The following is an 8,039-nucleotide window of genomic DNA, read 5'->3' as shown; positions in this document are numbered from 1 at the left end:
CCACACCAGGGAGCCAAGAGTGCCTACAGCTGAAAGCAGGAGGATTGCATCCAGCATCCATGTGGAATCTAAGGCCCCTCTTGATATAGATGTGGAGTGGACACAACCATTCCAAGGTCCACAGGGTGGAGGAATAGAGTATGGATTAGAGTGGACTTACTGATATTCTATTCATGAACTATTGTGATTAGTAATTGAAGAAAATGTGGCATTGATGTGGAGAAAGTGGCCATGGTGGCTGCTGGGGGTAAGGAATGGGAGACAGAGATGAGACGTGGGGGCGTTTTGGGGACTTGGAGTTGTCCTGGGAGGTACTGCAGGGACAGTTATCGGACATTGTATGTCCTACCATGGCCCACTGGGTGGAACGTGGGAGAGTGTGGGCTATGATGTGGACCATTGACCATGAGGTGGAGCAGTACTCAGAGATGTATTCACCAAATGCAATGAATGTCTCACGATGATGGAGGAGATTGTTGTTATGGAGGGAGGAGTGGGGTGATGAGGGTGGGGATATATGGGGACCTCATATTTTTTTTAATATAATATTAAAAAATAAATAAAGACCAAATAAATAAATAAATAAATAAATATCTTCCAGTTAAAAAAAAAAAAAGAAACAACTGCATAAAATTTTGAGTGGACTCCTGTGTTCAAGTCTTAGCTTCACATGCATGGATCTGACCCTAAATTGCACAGCAAAAGCTTTGAGAACTGAACTGCAAGGTAAACTCTGACCCATGTCCCAGACTGGCCCCTGAATAGAACAAGTGTAGGATCACTCAGAGTACACTGCAAAGATTTTAAAAACTGAACTGACAATGGAAGTAACATACAGAAAATGGGTAGGAACTTGCAGTCTGAATCCAACTGAGTCAATTGCCTGCTAAAACAAACAAACATACACCAGTATTTTCCATAAGATTTAAACAAGACCAAGAATCTTACAGCATGATATATAAAATAGCTAAATACAATTCAAAATTCCTTGGTTTCAAAGAACCAGAAACATTTCAACAGATCACAAAGGGAAAGATACCATAGATACTAGGCTGAGATGGTCCAGATATTGGGATTGTGAAAGACTTTGAAACAGCTATTATAACCATGTTCAAAGAAGGAGGAGCAAATATTCTCAAAACAAATGGAAAGGCAAAAAGACTTGGCAGAGAAATTAAAAACTCAAACAAAACAGAAATTGTGGAACTGGAAAATAAAATAAAGTGAAAATTTCCATGGATGGGATTTATAAAATAATGGAGATGGCAGAAGAAAGAGTCAGTAGTGACCTTGAAGAAAATCAATAGAAATTATCCAATCCAAATTACAGCATTAAAATATTTTTAACAATTATCAGAGACATTAGAAAAATGTCCAATATTCATTTCCTCATAGTTCCAGATGGAGAAAAGAAGTGGGGTGCAGAAATAAAGCTTGAAAATCTAATGGCTTTAAACTTCCAAAAATTTGGCAAAAATGTACACTTAGAGTTTCAAAGTGTTCAGTAAACACCAAAAATTACACAGTCAAATAAATCTATTCCAATATACATTAATAATCAAACTGCTTAAAGTTAAAGACCATGAAAGAATCTTGGAACCAGCCATAGAGAAATGACCCATTACAATCTGACTGTAGAGTTTCCTTCATTAACAACTGAAGCCAGAAAGTAATGAATATTTTAAGGTGCTGAAAGAAAGGAATTGCAAACCCAGAATTTTATATTTAGTGAATATATGATTCAGGAATGAAGGTGAAATAAAGACATTCTCAGATGAAGGAAAACAAAGGAATTTATTACAAGCAGAGATGTTTCCAAAAAAGTGCTTAAGAATTAAATGATACATTTATAAATAGTCCAAAGGTCTAAAAGGAAATCTAAAAAAAATCTTAGAAAGCATTCTGAACAGAAAAAATATGAAAATACAACTCATCAAAATTTGTGGAATGTAGCTAAGGTATTGATTAGATGGAAATTTATAACAAATGCTTTTATTAGAAAAGAAGACAGGCCTCAAATCACAATCAAAATTTCCATAAGAAATTAGAAAATGAGAAAAAAATAAACTGAAAGCTAGAAGAAGGAAGGAAATAATAAATATGCAAACAGAAATCAATGAAAAGGAAAAGGGAAAAAAATGAAGAAAATAATGAAATAAATAGCTAATTCTTTAAAAAATCAACAAAATTGATAAACCTCTAGCTAGACTCATAAATATAAGAGAAAGGATAAATAGAGAGAGGAAACAAATTAGCTAAATTAGTACAAAAGAGGATTATCACTATAGACCCCAGAGATATTTAAAGATTCTAAGGGAATACAGTTAACAATTCTGTGTACATAAATTCCACAACCTAAATGGCATTAACCAATTCTTTGAAAGTCACAAACTATGAATACACAGGAAGAACTAGATTACTAGAATAATCTTATATCTATTACAGAAATTCGAAGACAAAAAATTACTTTCCGAACCCAAACAATTTTACTAGAAAATGTAACCATATATTTAAAAAGAAAAAACAGCATAAATTCTTAAACAAATGCTCTGGAAAAGAGAAAAACAGAGAACACTTCCCAACTTATTTGGTGAAGCCAACATTACCCTGCTGCCAAAAGCAGACAAGGACAGTAAAGGAAAACAAAAAACTGAAGACAAGTATTCCTCACAAGCATAGAAAAAATTCTCAACAAAATATTTGTGAATGGAATGGATCAATATGTAAAAAGAAAAAAAATACATCACGCAAATGAGGTTTATCCTTACAATAGAAGGTTGTTTCAATATTTGAAAATCAATGTAATCCATCACATTAACAGACTATGAACAAAAACCATATGATTACAGTCAGTTCACAGAAAAAGCATTTGACAAAATTCAACAGCCATTCATGATAAGACACAGAAAACTAGGAATAGAGGGACACTTCCTATACTTAATAAAGGCAGTCTACTAAAAACAAAATCTGAGCCCTTGGCTTCTGCACAGCCCACCTTCGCTCAACCCTTCACTCAGGTGACCATGAGGAGGCACTGCAACCCTGGCAGGGCTGAGGCTGGAACTGTGGGGAGACAAGTTCCAGGAGGAGCCGCCAACCCAGTGCCTCATCTGCTGGCACAGATCCTGGGAGGGCATTTTCCACACGACTGACACTGACAACCCCACCATGGTGATCACCAAAGTGATGTCCTTAGGCCTTGAAGACTGCCCTAAAGAGAGACCTGCCTCACCCTGCCTCTCCCAGAGGAAATTTATGAGTACATCATTTTCTGGGAAAGTGATATCCAAGATATTACTGTGTGAACCCTCGAGAGTGCAGCATATCCTCCATCAGGATACTGCTATTGTTCAATATTCCCTGGCTATGCATCTATCTCGTATTTCCAGCCACAAATGCCTTACAGCTCTTTCTGGGGATGCTGCCTTACAACCAGCTAGCAGCCAGCTTGCTGCTGAGCCAGCAGTATGCCTCTTTCCTGGACTTGGAGAAGTTGGAAGCTCTCCAGCTTCAGACACTGCTTCCAGCTCTAGTTCACTCCATCTCCATGGTCTGTTTCAGAGCTTTACATGTCCTCAGAGTCATATCAGCTCACTTCCAAGGGAGCTGGGTTTCCACCCCTGCCAGTCAACAAGAGCTCCATGGTGAAATAGGCCATCCAGACTGGTTCTGCTGATCACCTGAATGTCAAAAAGGTGTTACCTGGCAAAGGCACTGCAGGGATGCAGCTCAGTAGCAGCCAGGCTCAGCTGAGCAGCAAGATCACCAGTGACACAGCTCAGCCTGCAGAACTATAGAACAGTTCTAGAACAGAAGGCCTCAAAGGAGACTAGGGAACAGGGGAGCAAGGAACCACTCCAGAGGGCAAAACTGCCTGACTAATGTTAAGGAAAACACAATCAAGTTTGAAGACAACTTTGATTTTGAGAGTACAAGTGCTCAGGTCAACCGAGAGGAGTCTAATAGGAAGACACTGAATTTTAAAAATGACAAAGTGGAGAAAGGAGAAGAGAAAGCCCCAGTGGTGGTAACCTTGAATGATGGTAGCAACTCTGAATGATGAGATCCCTACTGAGGAAGACCTTCTGGGACCCAACTGTCACTCTGACACCATATGTTCTAAACTCAAGAGCAGTTCCAAGTATAATTTGGGGGCCAAAGAGAGGTCACTCAGTACAGAGACCTTTGGAGTATCAGGGAAGTTTTGTAATGGTCACAATTTCTAAGATGGATTTCAAGAGGCAGAGGCAATGATACGGCCCATCATGACCCAATAATCCACCAACCTGGGACCTGTAGGGTGAAAGGAGTACCTCAGGATCCCACTGAAACAGCATAGAATGAAACTGTATACAGAAGGACACATAGAAAATGCTGTAATTATTGTGGGGGTAAATGGATAACTTTTTTACTAAGATTGGAAATATTCTACACCAATTATGTTTTGGACTTAGCTGAACTTGGATATGGTCTGAGTTAGAACCATTTATTTTTGGGGGGAAATATTCATGGGTAACTTCTTTGAGGTGTCTTGGCCTATTTTTCCTTTGTAGTTTCACACAGCCTAAGTCTAAGATTTTGGTATTTTGCAAAAAGTTTGTGATTCTCACTTTATGACTTTTTTGTTCTGATGAAAACTTTGACTTTCAAGTGGAACCAAACCTCATTTGGCAAATGTGGTAGCTAAGTGTGTCTCTGTAACCCAGCTGGCCCTTGGTGCTGCTGACCTGTGTCACCCCTGACGAGGGTGGTATGTCAGGAGCCAGGGCCCATGCAGGGCAGGAGCGAGGGATGAGCGACCTCACATAGATCATGTTGTGAGTAAAGCAGAGTCGCCTGATGTCTAGAATGGAGGTGTAAAGTTGGGGGCCGGCAGAGAGTCAGGGGGGCATTCAGGGGGACTCCTGGGCAGGGAAAGGGGCTCTAAGCACTAACTACCTAGCTGGCATGGAGCCCTGCATCTATTCCTGTGAGTGTGATCCCATTGTAATAGAACCACTTGATGAGGTTACTTCAGTTAAGGTGTGACCCAACCAATTAGGATTGGTCTTAATCCTATTATAGGAGTCCTTTATAAACAGAACAAAATTCAGCAAGAGGAGAGAAAGCCATGACAGGAAGAAGCTGAAATTCAACAGAACCCAGAAGAGAATGGAGAGGCCTAAGAGAGGTTGCCATATGCCTTGTCAAATGACAAAAAGCCAAGAATCAAGGATCACCAGCCCCAAACCCCATAATCTTTGGGTAGAAAGCAAGCATGGCCATGATGATGGCTTGATTTGGACATTTTTGCAGCCTCAAACTATAAGTGAATAAACTATTATTTAAGTGGATATATTTCATGATATTTGCTTGAGCAGTCTAGGAAACTAAAACAGAAAAGGAAGAGGATCAAGGAAGTGCCCTAACACAAAAGGAGGTGGGGAAGTGTCTCAATTTGCCTGAGCTGCATGACAAATACAATCCAATGGGTTGGCTTAATAACAGGAATTTATTGGTTCATGATCTGGAGGGCTAGAAGTCCAAAATCAATGTGTCAGCAAGACTTTGCTTTCTCCCTGAATTCTGTAACATTCTAGTGCTGGCTTGCTATAATCCTTGGGATTCCTTGGTTTATACCTCTGCCTCCTATCAATGACAATCTCTTTCTTGGTATCTGTTCTTGTTTCCACTGACTTTTGGCTTCTACTTCCATGTCCAATAGCCTTTGCTCATAAGGACTTCAGCCTTATTTTATTATTGCCCAACCTCATTCAGCCTGGCCACTCCTAAGTTAATAACATTTTCAAAAGTCCTAGGTACAAATGGTTTCCACCTATAACATGGAGAAGCTAGGAAAGGAGAGGAAATGGTATGGTTTCATAGACATAGTGACATATAGGTTGACTTTAAACTTTGAAAATGAGCTAGCCAAGCAAGGAAGGTATAAGAAGAAAAATATTCCACTCAAAGAACTGGCTTGTGAGAGGACCGGAGAATGCAGAGAACTAGATGTATTCTAGGTGAAGACCAGCGTGGCTGGTCACAGATTTTAAAGAAAAGGCAAGCAAGAAGCAAGGCTAGAAACTCAAGCAGAATGTAGATCAGATTATGCCAGGATTTGTATGCCACATTGAGGTGTTTTTGGATATAAGAGAAATAAGAAGTTTTAAGAAGGAATGGATCAAAAGATAACTCATCATAGAGAATGGATTGAAAGGTGTTAATTTAATGTAGAGGGTGACTTTTGGATGGTGGATAGAGGCCCAAATTAAGTAGTGAGTGATGCTGGAGAGAAGAAATCAGAGGCAATTGATAGATAGGAAAGGATAAAACTAAAGCTACTGCTAGGGTAAAATGCTACCTATTTTATACTTCTTTCTTTAAGGTTTTCTAGTACCTAATTGTAATTAGGACACCAAAAGATTTGGGGAAATGTAATCTTTGCTCTATATCTGACAAAGTGAATTTTTTTTCCCTTAGAAGAGTGTTATTTATCCTGGGACAGAGAATTGACTTAGGCTTTTGCAAAGAAAAGGAAAGCAAATGGGGCAAGGGAGAACTATGGAGAGAAAAGTTTGTGGAGGATGAAAGGAAAAGGGAACAGATCTCAAAGAATGTGTGTCTGAGTGAAGACCCTCTTTAGAGTTAGATGCTAAGTTAAAAATAATTGACCTGGCCTGAGCCTCAACAGACTCCAGCACCTACAATCTGATTTATTGGACTTACCACACTCAGCTAAGATGGAGTTGAAGAAGGACAATCACCACACCATGGAGCCTAGAGTGATTACAACTGAAAATGGGAGGATGGCAACCAGCATCCATGTGGAATCTGAGCCTCCTCTTGACATAGAGGTGCAATGGACACAACCAATCCAATGTCCACATAGAAGAGGTGGCATTGGATTGGGAAAAGTGGACATGGTGGACGATGGGTATGGGGAAGGGCAGAAAGAGATGAGAGGTGGGGGCATATTTGGGACGTGGAGCTGCCCTGGATGGCGCCTCAGGGGTGATCACTGGACATCGTGGATCCTCACAGGGCCCACTGGATGGAATGGAGGAGAGTATGGGCCATGATGTGGACCATTGTCTATGAGGTGCAGAGGTGCCCAAAGATGTACTTACCAAATCCAATGGATGTGTCATGATGATGGGAATAAGTGTTGTTGGGGGGGGAGAGGGGGGGGTGGGGGGGTGGGGTTGAATGGGACCTCACATATATATTTTTAATGTAATATTATTACAAAGTCAATAAAAATAAAAAAAAAATAAAAAAAAAAAGTAATACTTTGACAATGATCTTCAATCAGTTAAAAATATTTAACAACAATGCAAGTTATTGGTGGTAGGGTGAGTTATGAGAGTCCTGTATGATGTTATAAGTGTTTGTTTTGTAAGTGCACAACTATTATTATATACTTATTGTTTATGTATGAGTGATATACCTTGATATAAATTAACTAAAAATAAAAAATAATTAAAAAAAAAAAAAAAGATTATACATGTGGCTACCTATCATAAATTTATTGACTATTTTTCAGTATTTATATTTTTAACATATTTAACTTTTATAAAGTAGAATAAAATATCAACGTAATCATTATGCAAACAATTTTTGATATTCAATATGTAATTAAAATAAATTTATTCAAATAAAACAAATACTTTTCTTTGTAAAAAAAATAAAATAAAAATAAAAATAATTGACCTGGGAATGTTGTTTATGTTCCAGTAGGTGCCCAGCTGGCGTCTGTTGAGAGGTGGGTGGAGTATGCAGTATATTTGCTATAGGAGCTCCCAGTGCTAAGTAACCTGCTCATGAAATGCAGCAGGCACTACATCAGGCTGCTGGGTTTCCACATTTTGAAGATGATCCTACTTCTTCATTCACTACAAGACATTTTAACAGGGATTAAGGAGAACTGTGCAGGAACAATGGGACTCCTTCCCTACCCTCACCCCCTCTGCCTGCATAGTCTTCACATGGAAAAGTATCATGGGGGAAGAATTCTGCATTCCCAGCTTTCTCTTTGTAAAGCCATTGTAATAGGAATG

The 8,039-nt window shown here is 39.1% G+C and overlaps 1 pseudogene; it reads left to right on the top strand.

Moving 5' to 3' along the window:
- The first annotated feature begins 231 nt into the window (after window positions 1–231).
- LOC101433823 (protein LSM14 homolog B-like) lies at window positions 232–4,339 on the top strand (annotated as a pseudogene).
- The last annotated feature ends 3,700 nt before the right edge of the window (window positions 4,340–8,039 follow it).

This window comes from Dasypus novemcinctus, chromosome 2 (genome assembly GCF_030445035.2).
Source record: "Dasypus novemcinctus isolate mDasNov1 chromosome 2, mDasNov1.1.hap2, whole genome shotgun sequence".
NCBI classification, from domain to species: domain Eukaryota; kingdom Metazoa; phylum Chordata; class Mammalia; order Cingulata; family Dasypodidae; genus Dasypus; species Dasypus novemcinctus.
This window is presented reverse-complemented; position numbering and strand designations above follow the sequence as displayed.